This window comes from Pseudophryne corroboree, chromosome 1 (genome assembly GCF_028390025.1).
Source record: "Pseudophryne corroboree isolate aPseCor3 chromosome 1, aPseCor3.hap2, whole genome shotgun sequence".
NCBI lineage: Eukaryota > Metazoa > Chordata > Amphibia > Anura > Myobatrachidae > Pseudophryne > Pseudophryne corroboree.
In genome coordinates, this window is record NC_086444.1 from 52,087,492 (window position 1) to 52,106,198 (window position 18,707).

The window sequence follows — 18,707 nt, forward strand, 5'->3', positions numbered from 1 at the left end:
CGCTCTCTCTCTTGTCCTCTCTCTTTCTTCCTTTCTTGTCCTTGAGTCTCTCTCTCTCTTGTCCTCACCACTATCTTGTCCTCACCCCTCTCGTCTTCACCTCTCTTGTACTCACCTCTGTCTCTCTTGTCCTCACCTTTCTCTCCCCCCCTCTCTCTCTCTCTTGTCCTCTCTCTTTCTTCCTTTCTTGTCCTTGAGTCTCTTTCTCTCTTGTCCTCACCACTATCTTGTCCTCACCCCTCTCGTCTTCACCTCTCTTGTCCTCACCTCTCTCACCCTCTCTCATCCTCACCTCTATCTCTTGTCCTCACATCTGTCTTTCTTGTCCTCACCTCTCCCTCTCTGGTCCTCACCTCACTCTCACTTTCTAGCTGTCACCTCTTTGACTCTCTCTCGTCCTCACAAACATAGGGTCTCATAGGCTCGCAGGTTAAAAAAGAATCACAGAGAATATGCTATATTCAATTCATTTAATATGAAAAATAATTCCAAGATTTGGTTACAAAAACACTTAATAATAGGACATACAGGTTATAAACGCAACTTAGTTTCAGAAAGAAAAGAAAAGAAAAACATTTCATAAATTGAAGACTTACAAACTAATCCTATTCTTCTGTTGTGGAAGAGATCACAGAATAGATTGGTACACCTCTCAGTCAAATGACTTCTCTTCAGGTAATGGACGCTTTGTTCTGGGGGCATCTGACTTTTACCCCTTTAGCAGCTGCTCTTTGACCCCCACCTTTGTTAACTCTTTCAGTTCAAGGTGCACCCATCTTCCCATCTCTAGCTCAGGTTTCTACAAAAAGAGGATGTTAGCCACAGCACTGATGGAAACAGGATTCCTTTGAAGTCAACTACTGGACCCTTGGACATCCTAACATTTCTCATCTCTATCTCAGAGCAGCAGCCCTGGCTAATTGTCTCTCTCTCTCTCTCTCTCTTGTCCTCACCTCTCTCTCTTTTCCTCTCCTCTCTCTCTCTTGTCCTCACTTGTGTCTCTCTCTTGTCCTCGCCTCATCCCTCTCTTTATGGCCTCACCCCACTCTCTTGTCCTCACCTCTTTTTCTTGCCCTCAGCTCTCTCTCTCTCTTGTTCTCACCTCTGTCTCTCTTGGCCTCATCTGTCTCTCACTCTCTAGTGTCCTCATCTCTCTCATTCTCACCTCTCTCTCCTGTCCTCAGCTCTCTCACAGCCTCACCTCTCTCTCATCCTCACATCTCTTTCTTGTCCTCACCTCGCTTTCTCTGGTCCTCACCCCTCTCTCTCTTGTCCTCACCTCATCCCTCTCTCTATGTCCTCACCCCACTCTCTTGTCCTCACCTCTTTTTCTTGCCCTCAGCTCTCTCTTGTTCTCACCTCTGTCTCTCTTGGCCTCATCTGTCTCTCACTCTCTAGTGTCCTCATCTCTCTCATTCTCACCTCTCTCTCCTGTCCTCACCTCTCTCTTTCTTGTCTTCACCTCTCTCTAACAGCCTCACCTCTCTCTCTCTCTCTCTCACTCTCTCTCTCAGCCTCACCTCTCTCTCATCCTCACATCTCTTTCTTGTCCTCACCTCGTTCTCTCTGGTCCTCACCCCTCTCTATCTTGTCCTCATGGTTCGTATGCTGGCTTGGTGGGTATATAAGGTGTGCACATATATAGTATCACTCATTGCTGTCATGGGTAAAAGGGGCGATTTATCTGAGTTATAAAAAGGGATGAATATCGACTTTCAGGCCAAGGGCACCAGTATTTCTGACACAGCGCAGTTTGTGAACTGCTTGCGTGCTGCTGTGGTAAAGGAGTATAGTGACTGGGCAAATGACGCCAGTGAGAATAAGCGACGTGTAAACTGCGGAGCACCACGTGCCATTGATATGAGAGGTGAATGTCGGCTACGAAGGTGTGTGAGGGCCAACCAAAACGCTACAGTGGAGCAGCTCACAGTCAAAATGAACCCATGGGGGCTACCAGACATGTGTCTATAACAACAGTTCATCCCGTCTAGCTGCTGTCCGTGCTGCACATGGCGGTTACTCTGGCTACTAGCTGGTGGTCATGTGACCCGACCGTATATATATATATATATATATATATATATATATATATATTTATATATATATATTTATTTATTTTTAGTCCCATGAACATCCGCACTAATCCATAATTCAAAGGCCAATCAGATGGTGCTCAACTCCAAGGAATAGTACATTCCAATATACAGTCATTTTTGAAAGAGGGCACTCACCAATTTTCTAAAAGGTCAAAGGTTATTTATTACCACATCATGAAGACAGTCAACAGTGATCTTTGTCAAGACATCAGCAAAGTACTGTAGACAGCAGGACACCAAAAGCAGCATGTCCAGCCAGCTCACATAGTGTGATATTTATACCCCCATCAATCAGAGAACATCAGACACGCCCACATCCACTTCCTGTATAGCAGCAAACGAATAAAACTTTCAATAATGCTTGCTCTAATAGTTAAATACACATAACAATATACAGGGCACAGAATGGTGGCTATTAGAGATGAGCGCCTGAAATTTTTCGGGTTTTGTGTTTTGGTTTTGGGTTCGGTTCCGCGGCCGTGTTTTGGGTTCGACCGCGTTTTGGCAAAACCTCACCGAATTTTTTTTGTCGGATTCGGGTGTGTTTTGGATTCGGGTGGTTTTTTCAAAAAACCCTAAAAAACATCTTAAAACATTGAATTTGGGGGTCATTTTGATCCCATAGTATTATTAACCTCAATAACCATAATTAACACTCATTTTCAGTCTATTCTGAACACCTTACACCTCACAATATTATTTTTAGTCCTAAAATTTGCACCGAGGTCGCTGGATGACTAAGCTCAGCGACCCTAGTGGCCGACACAAACACCGGGCCCATCTAGGAGTGGCACTGCAGTGTCACGCAGGATGTCCCTTCCAAAAAACCCTCCCCAAACAGCACATGACGCAAAGAAAAAAAGAGGCGCAATGAGGTAGCTGTGTGAGTAAGATTAGCGACCCTAGTGGCCGACACAAACACCGGGCCCATCTAGGAGTGGCACTGCAGTGTCACGCAGGATGTCCCTTCCAAAAAACCCTCCCCAAACAGCACATGACGCAAAGAAAAAAAGAGGCGCAATGAGGTAGCTGTGTGAGTAAGATTAGCGACCCTAGTGGCCGACACAAACACCTGGCCCATCTAGGAGTGGCACTGCAGTGTCACGCAGGATGTCCCTTCCAAAAAACCCTCCCCAAACAGCACATGACGCAAAGAAAAAAAGAGGCGCAATGAGGTAGCTGACTGTGTGAGAAAGATAAGCGACCCTAGTGGCCGACACAAACACCGGGCCCATCTAGGAGTGGCACTGCAGTGTCACGCAGGATGTCCCTTCCAAAAAAACCTCCCCAAACAGCACATGACGCAAAGAAAAAAAGAGGCGCAATGAGGTAGCTGTGTGAGTAAGATTAGCGACCCTAGTGGCCGACACAAACACCTGGCCCATCTAGGAGTGGCACTGCAGTGTCACGCAGGATGTCCCTTCCAAAAAACCCTCCCCAAACAGCACATGACGCAAAGAAAAAAAGAGGCGCAATGAGGTAGCTGACTGTGTGAGAAAGATAAGCGACCCTAGTGGCCGACACAAACACCGGGCCCATCTAGGAGTGGCACTGCAGTGTCACGCAGGATGTCCCTTCCAAAAAACCCTCCCCAAACAGCACATGACGCAAAGAAAAAAAGAGGCGCAATGAGGTAGCTGTGTGAGTAAGATTAGCGACCCTAGTGGCCGACACAAACACCTGGCCCATCTAGGAGTGGCACTGCAGTGTCACGCAGGATGTCCCTTCCAAAAAACCCTCCCCAAACAGCACATGACGCAAAGAAAAATAAAAGAAAAAAGAGGTGCAAGATGGAATTGTCCTTGGGCCCTTCCCACCCACCCTTATGTTGTATAAACAAAACAGGACATGCACACTTTAACCAACCCATCATTTCAGTGACAGGGTCTGCCACACGACTGTGACTGAAATGACGGGTTGGTTTGGACCCCCACCAAAAAAGAAGCAATTAATCTCTCCTTGCACAAACTGGCTCTACAGAGGCAAGATGTCCACCTCATCATCATCCTCCGATATATCACCGTGTACATCCCCCTCCTCACAGATTATCAATTCGTCCCCACTGGAATCCACCATGTCAGCTCCCTGTGTACTTTGTGGAGGCAATTGCTGCTGGTCAATGTCTCCGCGGAGGAATTGATTATAATTCATTTTAATGAACATCATCTTCTCCACATTTTCTGGATGTAACCTCGTACGCCGATTGCTGACAAGGTGAGCGGCGGCACTAAACACTCTTTCGGAGTACACACTTGTGGGAGGGCAACTTAGGTAGAATAAAGCCAGTTTGTGCAAGGGCCTCCAAATTGCCTCTTTTTCCTGCCAGTATAAGTACGGACTGTGTGACGTGCCTACTTGGATGCGGTCACTCATATAATCCTCCACCATTCTATCAATGGTGAGAGAATCATATGCAGTGACAGTAGACGACATGTCCGTAATGGTTGTCAGGTCCTTCAGTCCGGACCAGATGTCAGCATCAGCAGTCGCTCCAGACTGCCCTGCATCACCGCCAGCGGGTGGGCTCGGAATTCGGATTTGGGATTTCGAAGAATGCACAGTTCTTTGCTGTGCTGCTTTTGCCAGCTTGAGTCTTTTCATTTTTCTAGCGAGAGGCTGAGTGCTTCCATCCTCATGTGAAGCTGAACCACTAGCCATGAACATAGGCCAGGGCCTCAGCCGTTCCTTGCCACTCCGTGTGGTAAATGGCATATTGGCAAGTTTACGCTTCTCCTCCGACAATTTTATTTTAGGTTTTGGAGTCCTTTTTTTTCTGATATTTGGTGTTTTGGATTTGACATGCTCTGTACTATGACATTGGGCATCGGCCTTGGCAGACGACGTTGCTGGCATTTCATCGTCTCGGCCATGACTAGTGGCAGCAGCTTCAGCACGAGGTGGAAGTGGATCTTGATCTTTCCCTAATTTTGGAACCTCAACTTTTTTGTTCTCCATATTTTATAGGCAGAACTAAAAGGCACCTCAGGTAAACAATGGAGATGGATGGATTGGATACTAGTATACAATTATGGACGGACTGCCACGGTTAGGTGGTATAAAAAAACCACGGTTAGGTGGTATATAATACAATTATGGATGGATGGACTGCCTGCCGAGTTCCGACACAGAGGTAGCCACAGCCGTGAACTACCGCACTGTACACTGGTTGATAAAGAGATAGTAGTATACTCGTAACAACTAGTATGACACTATGACGACGGTATAAAGAATGAAAAAAAAACCACGGTTAGGTGGTATATATTATAATAATAATACAATTATGGATGGACGGACTGCCTGCCGACTGCCGACACAGAGGTAGCCACAGCCGTGAACTACCGCACTGTACACTGGTTGATAAAGAGATAGTAGTATACTCGTAACAACTAGTATGACACTATGACGACGGTATAAAGAATGAAAAAAAAACCACGGTTAGGTGGTATATATTATAATAATAATACAATTATGGATGGACGGACTGCCTGCCGACTGCCGACACAGAGGTAGCCACAGCCGTGAACTACCGCACTGTACACTGGTTGATAAAGAGATAGTAGTATACTCGTAACAACTAGTATGACACTATGACGACGGTATAAAGAAAGAAAAAAAAATACCACGGTTAGGTGGTATATATTATAATAATAATACAATTATGGATGGACGGACTGCCTGCCGACTGCCGACACAGAGGTAGCCACAGCCGTGAACTACCGCACTGTACACTGGTTGATAAAGAGATAGTAGTATACTCGTAACAACTAGTATGACACTATGACGACGGTATAAAGAATGAAAAAAAAACCACGGTTAGGTGGTATATATTATAATAATAATACAATTATGGATGGACGGACTGCCTGCCGACTGCCGACACAGAGGTAGCCACAGCCGTGAACTACCGCACTGTACACTGGTTGATAAAGAGATAGTAGTATACTCGTAACAACTAGTATGACACTATGACGACGGTATAAAGAATGAAAAAAAAACCACAGTTAGGTGGTATATATTATAATAATAATACAATTATGGATGGACGGACTGCCTGCCGACTGCCGACACAGAGGTAGCCACAGCCGTGAACTACCGCACTGTACACTGGTTGATAAAGAGATAGTAGTATACTCGTAACAACTAGTATGACACTATGACGACGGTATAAAGAAAGAAAAAAAAATACCACGGTTAGGTGGTATATATTATAATAATAATACAATTATGGATGGACGGACTGCCTGCCGACTGCCGACACAGAGGTAGCCACAGCCGTGAACTACCGCACTGTACACTGGTTGATAAAGAGATAGTAGTATACTCGTAACAACTAGTATGACACTATGACGGTATAAAGAATGAAAAAAAAACCACGGTTAGGTGGTATATATTATAATAATAATACAATTATGGATGGACGGACTGCCTGCCGACTGCCGACACAGAGGTAGCCACAGCCGTGAACTACCGCACTGTACACTGGTTGATAAAGAGATAGTAGTATACTCGTAACAACTAGTATGACACTATGACGACGGTATAAAGAAAGAAAAAAAAATACCACGGTTAGGTGGTATATATTGTAATACAATTATGGATGGACGGACTGCCTGCCGAGTTCCGACTGCCGACACAGAGGTAGCCACAGCCGTGAACTACCGCACTGTACTGTGTCTGCTGCTAATATAGACTGGTTGATAAAGAGATAGTATACAATACATACAACAATATACTACTATACTGGTGGTCAGGCACTGGTCACCACTAGTCACACTGGCAGTGGCACTCCTGCAGCAAAAGTGTGCACTGTTTAATTTTAAATTAATATAATATTATGTACTCCTGGGGGCTCCTGCTATAACAACCTGCAGTGCTCCCCAGTCTCCCCCACAATTATTATAAGCTTTGCCTTTTATACATTGATGTGCAGCACACTGGGCTGAGCTGAGTGCACACAGACTGAGTCACACTGTGTGACTGGCTGCTGCTGTGTATCGTTTTTTTTCAGGCAGAGAACGGATATAGCAGAGAACGGATATATTATATTAAAATAAATAAAAGTTAACTAACAACAACTGCACTGGTCACTGTGGTAAACTCTGTCTGACTCTGCACAATCTCTCTCTCTCTTCTAATCTAATTTCTAATGGAGAGGACGCCAGCCACGTCCTCTCCCTATCAATCTCAATGCACGTGTGAAAATGGCGGCGACGCGCGGCTCCTTATATAGAATCCGAGTCTCGCGAGAATCCGACAGCGTCATGATGACGTTCGGGCGCGCTCGGGTTAACCGAGCAAGGCGGGAGGATCCGAGTCTGCTCGGACCCGTAAAAAAAACATGAAGTTCGTGCGGGTTCGGTTTCAGAGAAACCGAACCGGCTCATCTCTAGTGGCTATACTAATCATAACCAATAGAACCAGTAAATACCAGGCAGTGCAAAACGGGCCAAATCGCATAAAACGCCAAACAGGAAGTGTTTGTGCATTCCAGCACCTGGAACGCACGCCGAAGGCGGAAGTGACGCGACTAGGGCCGGACGTGACATCACGTCGTCATAGAGACCACCGGAAGCCACTGTGTATGCTATAGGCAGCTTAACAGACATTGCTCGTGCGTTCCACCGCATGGAACGCACGCCAGAAGCGGAAGCGACACACCATAGACCAAACGTGACATCACGTCATCATGGTGACCGGCCGGGATAAATAAACAAATAACTTCAAATAGGAAACAGAGCGGCAAACGCTCATAACTATAAGGAGTTAAGAGGAGTCAAGTAAGCAAGACACTCCACGGCCACTGAAAGTCAAAGTGTAGAGTATATATTAAACCAGGGGCTTCGCTAGACCGATGGCCTGGAATGGGCATGTCTGATGTCCCTAACAATGGTGACATATATTCAAATATTCTACAACATAAGACCATATAAAACATAACTTTTACTATTAATATTAAAAACATATCAATAATCATCCGAAATGCAACATGGGCAGCTTGCATAAGTGATCACCATGAAAACGGTGTCAATCATGCCAGTGTGTCCATGAGCACACAGGGTGTGAGTATCAAATACACATAAACCAAAAAATACAGAAAAGCCAAAAAAGACAAAAAAAGACTCTGCTGCAGGTGCACAAAACACAACAATAAGGGGTTATAAAAAGTTGTTTAGCCACATCTCCACCCACAAAGAAAATTCATCAATGTCAAGACAGAAAGATTCCATAGGGATTAGCTTCGTTAAGACCATGTGGGGTAATAGTACCGAGCTCAAAAATCCATCTGGATTCACGTTGTTTGAGCTTGAGTGTTCTATCACCTCTGCGAATAGACGGCGGGATCTGATCGATCAACATACACTTGAGACTCGATATCGAATGCTTTTGTTGCAGCCAGTGCTTCACTACAGGCTTTTTATTCGTATCTAGTGCCTGACGGATGGAGTAACAGTGGTTGGCCATCCATTCGCGGAAGCAACGAGTCGTAAGTCCAACATAATAGAGCCCACATGGCAGATGATAATATATATGACAAACTCGGACAGGCATGATAACTTATGCTTTATTGGTATTCGTTTCCCACTATGTGGGTGTGCAAATGAGGATCCACTCGTCATTGATCGACAGGTCGTGCAATCAGGGCATCGAAAACAGCCTGTCTTTTTCGTTTTCAACCACATTGGGTTGGTCTTTTGTGGTAATAAAGCTGGTCGCATCAGTAACTGGCGAAGATTTGGTCCTCTCCGGTATGAGTGCATACAAGGTTTTTGGCTTATCCCTTCCAATTTAGCATCAGTTGCAACTATGGACCAATGTTTTCTAATAGCTTTCTCAGCGACTCGTGCATTGGTGTCAAAGGTGGATGTAAAGATCAGTCGGCTAGGATCAAAGCGAGAGACCGGCTTTTGTGTCAGATCTCTAAATCTGCCCTTTGCTTTCTTGAGGCATCTAGAGATGACCTTAGATGAGTACCCTCGTGCCAGAAATCTTTCAGACATATCATGTAGTTGCTGCTCAGCAGATACTGGAGAAGAATTGTTGCGTAATACACGCAAAAATTGAGAAATCGGCATACTTTCTTTAAGGTTCTCTGGGTGATGGCTGGTGGCAAACAGCAATGCGTTGCGATCAGTCTGTTTACGGTATAACGTGGAGCCCAGATGATTCTGTTCACGGAAAATTGTCACATCAAGGAAGTTCATAGATTCATAGTCAATCTGATGCGTAAAACGGATGGGACTATCAATAGAATTAAGAAATTGGACCATGTTACAGAACTCACTCTTAGTACCCCTCCACAAAATAAAAATGTCATCTATATAACGCCCAAAATAGGCAAGCTTGTCAGCAAAATTAGGGAGAATATGGGTGTTCTCGTATTGATATATGAATAGGTTGGCATAAGACGACGCCAGGTTAGAGCCCATGGCGGTCCCCGTGTTTTGGATGTAAAACTCATTCCCATAACTGAAGTGGTTCTTGCTAAGGACCAGCTCTGCCAGGGCCAATAGGAATTCAACAGGGGGACCGGCATGTACAACCCTCAGTAAGTGGTATATCGAGTTACATCAGGGATACTGGTGATTTTTTAGAAAAACTGTCCCAGTTCTCCTATATCTCTGATGATATCTGGTTGGCCTCACTAGATGTGAACTCTTTATACACAGTGATTCCACATTCTGCTGGTCTGGATGCATTACGGACGGCGCTTGGTGGAGGTGCACATGCCGGTCCCCCTGTTGAATTCCTATTGGCCCTGGCATTTTGCATAGACGATGGGACCGCACAGTGCAGGAGAAGGACGTATGACAGCAACTAAACATGTAAGCGACCAGATGTCCACATCTGCTCCAAGTCCAGCCAGGCCACACATGCCCTCACCAATTCCTCCACAGCCCCCAACTGATGTCCTTCCCTTATATGCTGGCTGTCAAACCAACCGCCTGTGTCTGTCCCCCCTCCCTCCCCTCCCCATATGCCTGCTGCTGTCACCCCCATTTGTTTTCCCACGTTATCACCAAATTGGGCACCTGACTTAAGCTGTCCTTATCCATGTGTGCCTCTGCTCCTACCCATATGTGCCACTCCCTTTGCCCATGTGTAAGGGTGCTGGTACGGTGTAATGCCTACGACCGTGCAAGTGTACCGCTTCTTACCTCAAAATGCTTCTCGTGTTCAGACCACTCTATTTCGGCTTGTCCGAACGAAATTCTTCTTCAGGGCCTCTGCCCGGGGCTCAATCTGGGAACCGACGGCTAAAGGAAACAAGGGACACTATCACTGCGTGCTCACTCCTTCCACGCCGGGGAAAAGTGGCACACCGGGGTGGCCGCGACGTTCACCGGTTAGGTGAATGTCATCATCGGCCCGTGGGCCTCAGCCACCCAAAATGTCACCTACTCGGCACTTGCGCACCTAGGTGAGAGCGAGCCCGCTAGGCCTAGCGGGGTCTCGCGACCGGCGCTCAACGCGGACAAGGACACACACCCACAGAGTATACTCACACTGGTACTCTTGTCAACTTGCTTGTCGTGAACCTCTGCTCCTGGAGAGAAAATGACAGCAGCCTCCCTACAAACTAAACAATGGCTAACAACGGCACCCGGATACAGGCCATGCGAAACCGGACGGTCTCTCCACAGCCCCCTCCGAGCACCAAAGGCGCGTCCAAGATACGAGGGTCAGCCGACCCTCCGTACCTGACCTACAATGGGCCCAACGTGAGTTGCCACACAGCCCACTCGCCGGGGTACCCAAAGAGCGGGGCTCAGCCTGTACCAGGAACACCTCCCCTGGAGCGACTGTCCCGGGACACAGACCCCCGCAGCCGAGGTTAGGATCAGGGTCCTAGCTCTCCTTGGCCTATTGCCAATGTTCCCCCTTCCTTGGCCTAACACGGGACAGACAAGCGGAGTCCCCCTTTTCCCTGGTTATGGCACAGACCTAGGGCCTGACTGCAGCCTCAGGCCTAGTGCCTGCCTAACTCGTCACTTGTTGGGTAACCGGGGCCTAAAGCCCGGGGTCACCTTATGCTACCTTGTTAGCAGACTCCCTAGGGCCTGATGCCCTCTATAGTACCCCCAGGCCTAGTGCCTGATATGTCGCCCGGGCCTAGTGCCCGCCTACCGCGCTGGAAGAGGTGGCTTGGGCCTAATGCCCAAACCACCGAAACAGAGAATGACCCCCCACACTCCTAACTGCGCCCGGGCCTATTGCCCGTACGTGCCCACGGACCTAGTGCCCGACACCCTGGTGGCCTAGGGAGGAAGTGAGACTCTTGGCACAAGGCCGCTTACCGGACCGTAGGGAGAGGCTGCAGTGGGGAGCTTCGTTAGCTCTTTTGCCTACCACACACTGCAGCACTCTCCACCGGACCTCCGCGTGGATTTTCCGGGCTCTTCTTCCTTGCCGGCCGCCTCGGCGTCTTCTTCTCCTCGGGCGCCACCTCTTGTTCCCCACTGCCGTCTCTTCCTTCTTCTTCCGCCGCCTCTTCTTCTCCTCGGCCGCTTCTTCTTTTCTTCTGGAGCTCTTCACTGCTCCGGGTCCGGCGCCGACTGCCTGCTCCCGCTCCGCAGCGTCTGTTATAAGACGCTGGGAGGGGGCGGCGCTATGACGTGACGAGCCCTGATTGGCTCGTCGCGGCATGTTCCCATTGGCTGACCGGGCGCGAGCCCTGATTGGCTCCCGCCCGGCGCCACACTCACCTCGCCGCGCCGTGATTGGAGGGGCTTGAATCCCAGCGGATGCAAGCCCCTCCGTGTCAGAACCTCGCCGCGACGCCGCCTCACCTTGTGTCCCGCCGCTGTCTGTCCGGGGGAGACGGAGGTGAGCAACCTCCCCCGTTCCCCCAGCCTGGCGTCCTCTCACACATGTGTGCCTCTGCCCTTACCCATGTGTGCCACTGTTCGTATTTATTGGCCGTTCATGGGCCAGTGTTTTGCCAGACAGCCCCTGCACCAAAGAGTGCTGAGCTAGGCCTGCTCCCCCACCCCAGCCTGCGTGTGTCTGCTGTCTGATAGCTCCTGGTCAGCGCCTACTGTCAGCCAGCAGCAGCCGCAGCTAGTGAGTTCATACTCAGAGGCGCTGAATGCTGGTGAGCTTCGGTGAGGGAAAGCAGTGCGGGGCTCTGTCTTGGCATGCTCCTGTGGGCACATGTGCCCAGGCCCCCCGCTTCATTGCACACTCTCATTCTCTCTCTCTCGACAGGCGGCGTTAGTCCAGCGGCAGCGACCCTGCATTTGGGGGGAGGGCAACAGGAAACGCAGACATGTCATGGACGTTTCCTGCAATCAGAAACATGGCGGCAGTGCCTCTGCCTACGCACAGGGGTCAACCGCTCTTTAAGGTTTTTGAAATGCGACCGCAATTGAATTGCTAAAATAGCAAAATCTGCGACCAGCTCTGAATAACCCCCAATGTCTCTACATCTCACATCATTTGATTTTTCCTTAAACAATATGTGGAGGAGTTATTTTGCATAACACATTTTAATTCTGCACAAGGGGAGGGCTGGGATGTAAGGAATATTACCATTTACCTAGAATGTCACCCACAGATTTTCATAGATGAGAACGGAAGACAATTCAATTTTGCTGCCTAACTAGACCCACCACCAAGTAATCACAGCACAGCAGTGGCCAGCTCTGATATGGTCCCTGTCAGATAAGCATGCAGGTGAAATGCATTATACAGTGCTGGTGTGGACGTAACACTGGAGAAGAATTAGGTTTTGTTTGTTTAAAATGTATTTGATTCCTAATCAGAGAGGATCCATTCTCTGGGAGAGCAGACAGACATCTATCAGGGGGATGGGGCTCTGTGCCTCCTCCCCTCTGCTAAGATGTACAAGGGGAGGTGTATGAAAGCTACTACAGAGGACACCATGCGAAGGCTGGAAGCTGCAGCCACAGTGCAAGATACATATATGCCCCCACAGTGCCAGATATGCCCCTACAGTGCCAGATGTGCCCCCACAATGGCAGATATGCTCCCACAGGTCTAGATATGCCACCACAGTGCCAGATACACATATGCCCCCGCAGTGCCAGATATGCCACCACAGTGCCAGATACACATATGCCCAAATAGTACCAGATATGCCGCCACATTGCCAAATACACATGCCCCCACAGTGCCAGATACACATATTCCTTCACGTTGCCAGATACAGTATGCCCCCACATTGCCAAATACACATGCCCACACAGTGCCAGATACACATATTCCCCCACGTTGCCAGATATGCTCCCACAATGCCAAATACACATGCCCCCACAGTGCTAGATATGCCCCCACAGTGCCAGATATGCCCCCACAGTGCTACATATGCCCCCACAGTGCCAGTTTAGATATTTTTACCTGCGCATTGCCAGGGGTTTCATGCGCGTTGCCAGGTTTCATGCGTGTTCCATGCACGTTGCCAGGGGTTTTACATGTTGTGTCATGCTTTTTTCCAGGGGTTTTATGCTCTGGGATCCATGCTCGTTGCCACGGGGAATGCTCGTTGCCTAGGGAATGCTCATTGCCTAGGGGTAGCTAGGGATGGCCACTGACCATCGATGTTATCCATTGATGGTGACCATCAATGGACAACCCACCGATAGCCATCCCTAGCATTTGCATTTGCTGGTGGGCACTAGCCGGCCAGCACAATAATCCTCTCCCCTTCCCTCCTCCCTCCTTCCCTGTACTCCGCACAGCAGGCGGAGTTTTCCAGAATGACCCGATCACGTCATGATGCGATCGCGTCACGATGCGACCGCATCATCCACCAGGCTGGCCGAGCAGAGTAAGGAGGAGGAGGGAGGGAGTGGGAGAGGGGGAGCACTGGCATGCCCAGAAAAATTTCTGGGGTTGCGAGTCTGCACAGTGCAGCTGACCCCGGAAATTTTCCGGCATGCCACTGAAGAGGTTAAATGCTGCTGGCTTTGTGCCCCTTGACAGCGGTGGGCCCCAGTGCAAGGCACTGCTTGCACTGCCGGTAGTTCCGCCACTGGATGGAACCTGCGACCACTCTGCATGACCATCATGTAGTGTGGCCAGAGCCGTAAGCAGACATTTTGGTGCCCTGTGCCAGAAAGGGAATTGGTGCCCACCCCCTCTTACTCAAAATTAGGGACAGTGGGGGTCATTCCGACCCGATCGCATGCTGCACTTTTTCGCAGCCATGCGATCAGGTCAGAACTGCGCATGCGCTGCGGCCGCAATGCGCAGGCACGTCGTTACCTGGCGACGGCTGTCGCTGGACAATGACAAGAACTACGAAGAAAGACTTTGCAGCGGTGAAGATTGACAGGCAGAAGGCGGATTCGGGCATTAACTGACCGTTTTCGGGGAGTGGTGAGTCCAACGCAGGCGTGTCTAGGTGTTTGGAGGGCGGATGTCTGACATCAATTCCGGGACCTGTCAGGCTGAAGTGATCGCAATGGGTAAGTAAATCTATACCTACTCCTAAACTGCACAAAATGTTTTTGCATAGCTCGGATGCAAAAATACACTCCTCCATAGGCGGCGACTATCTGATCGCACGGCAGCTAAAAACAGCTACCGTGCGATCAACTCGGAATAAGGGCCAGTGTGCACCATAAGCGTGTGTCAAAAAATTAGGGTCATGGCTTCATGTGGAAGGGGCATGGCTACATAATAGTACCAATTCACATTACACCACACAGTAGTGTCCGTTATTCACATTACACCACATAGCAGTGCTACTTGTACAGATTGCGCCAGGTAAAGCCCCTTTGGCACTTCCTGCCAGGTAGAGCCCATAAGACACACTGTGCCAGGTAGAGCCCCTTAGACACACCTCACCAGGTAGAGTCCCTTAGACACACAGTGCCAGGTAGAGCCCCTTAGACACACTGTGTCAGGTAGAGTCCCTTAGAAACACTGCACCAGGTAGAGCCCCTTAGATACACAGCGCCAGGTAGAGCCCCTTAGACACCCTGAGCCAGATAAAGCCCCTTAGACACAATGTGCCAGGTAGAGCTCCTTAGACACACTGCGCAAGGTAGAGCCCCTTAGACACACTGCACCAGGTAGTGCCCCTTAGACACACTGCACCAGGTAGAGCCCCATAGACACCCTGCGCCAGATAGAGTCCCTTAGACACACTGCACCAGATAGAGCCCCTTAGACACCCTGCGCCAGATAGAGTCCCTTAGACACCCTGCGCCAGATAGAGCCCCTTGGACACACTGCATCAGGTACAGTCCCTTAGACACACTGTGCCAGGTAGAGCCCCTTAGACACCCTGCGCCAGATAGAGCCCCTTAGACACCCTGCGCCAGATAGAGTCCCTTAGACACACTGCGCCAGACAGAGCCCCTTAGACACCCTGAGCCAGGTAGATCCCCTTAGACACCCTGAGCCAGGTAGAGCTCCTTAGACACACTGCACCAGGTAGAGCCACTTAGACACACTGCGCAAGGTAGAGCCCTTTAGACACACTGCGCCAGATAGAGCCTCTTAGACACCCTGCACCAGATAGAGCCCCTTAGACATCCTGAGCCAGGTAGAGTCCCTTAGACACACTGCGCAAGGTAGAGCCCTTTAGACACACTGCGCCAGATAGAGCCCCTTAGACACCCTGCACCAGATAGAGCCCCTTAGATACCCTGAGCCAGGTAGATCCCCTTAGACACCCTGAGCCAGGTAGAGCCCCTTAGACACACTACACCAGATAGAGCCCCTTAAACACCCTGAGCCCGGTAGAGCCCCTTAGACACATTGCGTTAGGTAGAGCCCCTTAGACACCCTGCTCCAGGCAGAGCCCCTTAGACACCCTGAGCCAGGTAGAGCCCCTTAGACACATTGCACCAGATAGAGCCCCTTAGACACACTGTGTCAGGTAGAGCCACTTAGACACACTGCGCAGGGTAGAGCCCCTTAGACACCCTGCGCCAGATAGAGTCCCTTAGACACACTGCACCAGATAGAGCCCCTTGGACACACTGCACCAGGTACAGTCCCTTAGACACACTGCGCCAGATAGAGCCCCTTAGACACCCTGCGCCAGATAGAGCCCCTTAGACACCCTGCGCCAGATAGAGCCCCTTAGACACCCTGCGCCAGATAGAGTCCCTTAGACACACTGCGCCAGACAGAGCCCCTTAGACACCCTGAGCCAGGTAGATCCCCTTAGACACCCTGAGCCAGGTAGAGCTCCTTAGACACACTGCACCAGGTAGAGCCACTTAGACACCCTGCACCAGATAGAGCCCCTTAGACATCCTGAGCCAGGTAGAGTCCCTTAGACACACTGCGCAAGGTAGAGCCCTTTAGACACACTGCGCCAGATAGAGCCCCTTAGACACCCTGCACCAGATAGAGCCCCTTAGATACCCTGAGCCAGGTAGATCCCCTTAGACACCCTGAGCCAGGTAGAGCCCCTTAGACACACTACACCAGATAGAGCCCCTTAAACACCCTGAGCCCGGTAGAGCCCCTTAGACACATTGCGTTAGGTAGAGCCCCTTAGACACCCTGCTCCAGGCAGAGCCCCTTAGACACCCTGAGCCAGGTAGAGCCCCTTAGACACATTGCACCAGATAGAGCCCCTTAGACACACTGTGTCAGGTAGAGTCCCTTAGACACACTGTGTCAGGTAGAGCCACTTAGACACACTGCGCAGGGTAGAGCCCCTTAGACACACTGCGCTAGATAGAGCCCCTTAGAACACTGTGCCAGGTAGAGCCCCTTAGACACACAACACCAGGTAGAGCCCCTTAGACACATTGCAAAAGGTAGAGCCCCTTAGACACACTGCGCAAGGTAGAGCCCCTTAGACACACTGTGCCGGTAGAGCCCCTTAGACACACTACACCAGATAGAGCCCCTTAAACACCCTGAGCCCGGTAGAGCCCCTTAGACACACTGCGTCAGGTAGAGCCCCTTAGACACTGCACCGGTAGAGCCCCTTAGACACACTGCACCAGATAGAGCCCCTTAGACACACTGCACCAGATAGAGCCCCTTAGACACACTGCACCAGATAGAGCCCCTTAGACACACTGTGCCAGGTAGAGCCCCTTAGACACCCTGAGCCAGGTAGAGCCCCTTAGACACCCTGAGCCATGTAGGCCCCTTAGACACACTGCACCATGTAGAGCCCCTTAGACACACTACGCAAGGTAGAGCCCCAACGCACACTGCGCCAGGTAGAGCCCCTTAGACACACTGCACCAGGTAGTGCCCCTTAGACACACTGCAAAAGGTAGAGCCCCTTAGACACACTGCGCAAGGTAGAGCCCCTTAGACACACTGTGCCGGGTAGAGCCCCTTAGACACACTGTGCCGGGTAGAGCCCCTTAGACACAATGCACCAGGTAGAGTCCCTTAGACACAATGCGCCAGGTAGAGCCCCTTAGACACTGCACCGGTAGAGCCCCTTAGACACACTGCACCAGATAGAGCCCCTTAGACACACTGCACCAGATAGAACCCCTTAGACACACTGTGCCAGGTAGAGCCCCTTAGACACCCTGAGCCAGGTAGAGCCCCTTAGACACCCTGAGCCATGTAGGCCCCTTAGACACACTGCACCATGTAGAGCCCCTTAGACACACTACGCAAGGTAGAGCCCCAACGCACACTGCGCCAGGTAGAGCCCCTTAGACACACTGCACCAGGTAGAGCCCCTTAGACACACTGCGCAAGGTAGAGCCCCTTAGACACACTGTGCCGGGTAGAGCCCCTTAGACACACTGCACCAGGTAGAACCCCTTAGACACACTGCACCAGATAGAGCCCCTTAGACACAATGCGCCAGGTAGAGCCCCTTAGACACACTACACCAGATAGAGCCCCTTAAACACCCTGAGCCCGGTAGAGCCCCTTAGACACACTGCGTTAGGTAGAGCCCCTTAGACACCCTGCTCCAGGCAGAGCCCCTTAGACACCCTGAGCCAGGTAGAGCCCCTTAGACACCCTGAGCCAGGTAGAGCCCCTTAGACACATTGCACCAGATAGAGCCCCTTAGACACACTGTGTCAGGTAGAGTCCCTTAGACACACTGCACCAGGTAGATCCACTTAGACACACTGCGCAGGGTAGAGCCCCTTAGACACACTGCGCTAGGTAGAGCCCCTTAGAACACTGTGCCAGGTAGAGCCCCTTAGACACACAACACCAGGTAGAGCCCCTTAGACACATTGCAAAAGGTAGAGCCCCTTAGACACACTGCGCAAGGTAGAGCCCCTTAGACACACTGTGCCGGTAGAGCCCCTTAGACACACTACACCAGATAGAGCCCCTTAAACACCCTGAGCCCGGTAGAGCCCCTTAGACACACTGCGTCAGGTAGAGCCCCTTAGACACCCTGCTCCAGGCAGAGCCCCTTAGACACCCTGCTCCAGGCAGAGCCCCTTAGACACCCTGAGCCAGGTAGAGCCCCTTAGACACATTGCACCAGATAGAGCCCCTTAGACACACTGTGTCAGGTAGAGTCCCTTAGACACACTGCACCAGGTAGATCCACTTAGACACACTGCGCAGGGTAGAGCCCCTTAGACACACTGCGCTAGATAGAGCCCCTTAGAACACTGTACCAGGTAGAGCCCCTTAGACACACAACACCAGGTAGAGCCCCTTAGACACACTGCAAAAGGTAGA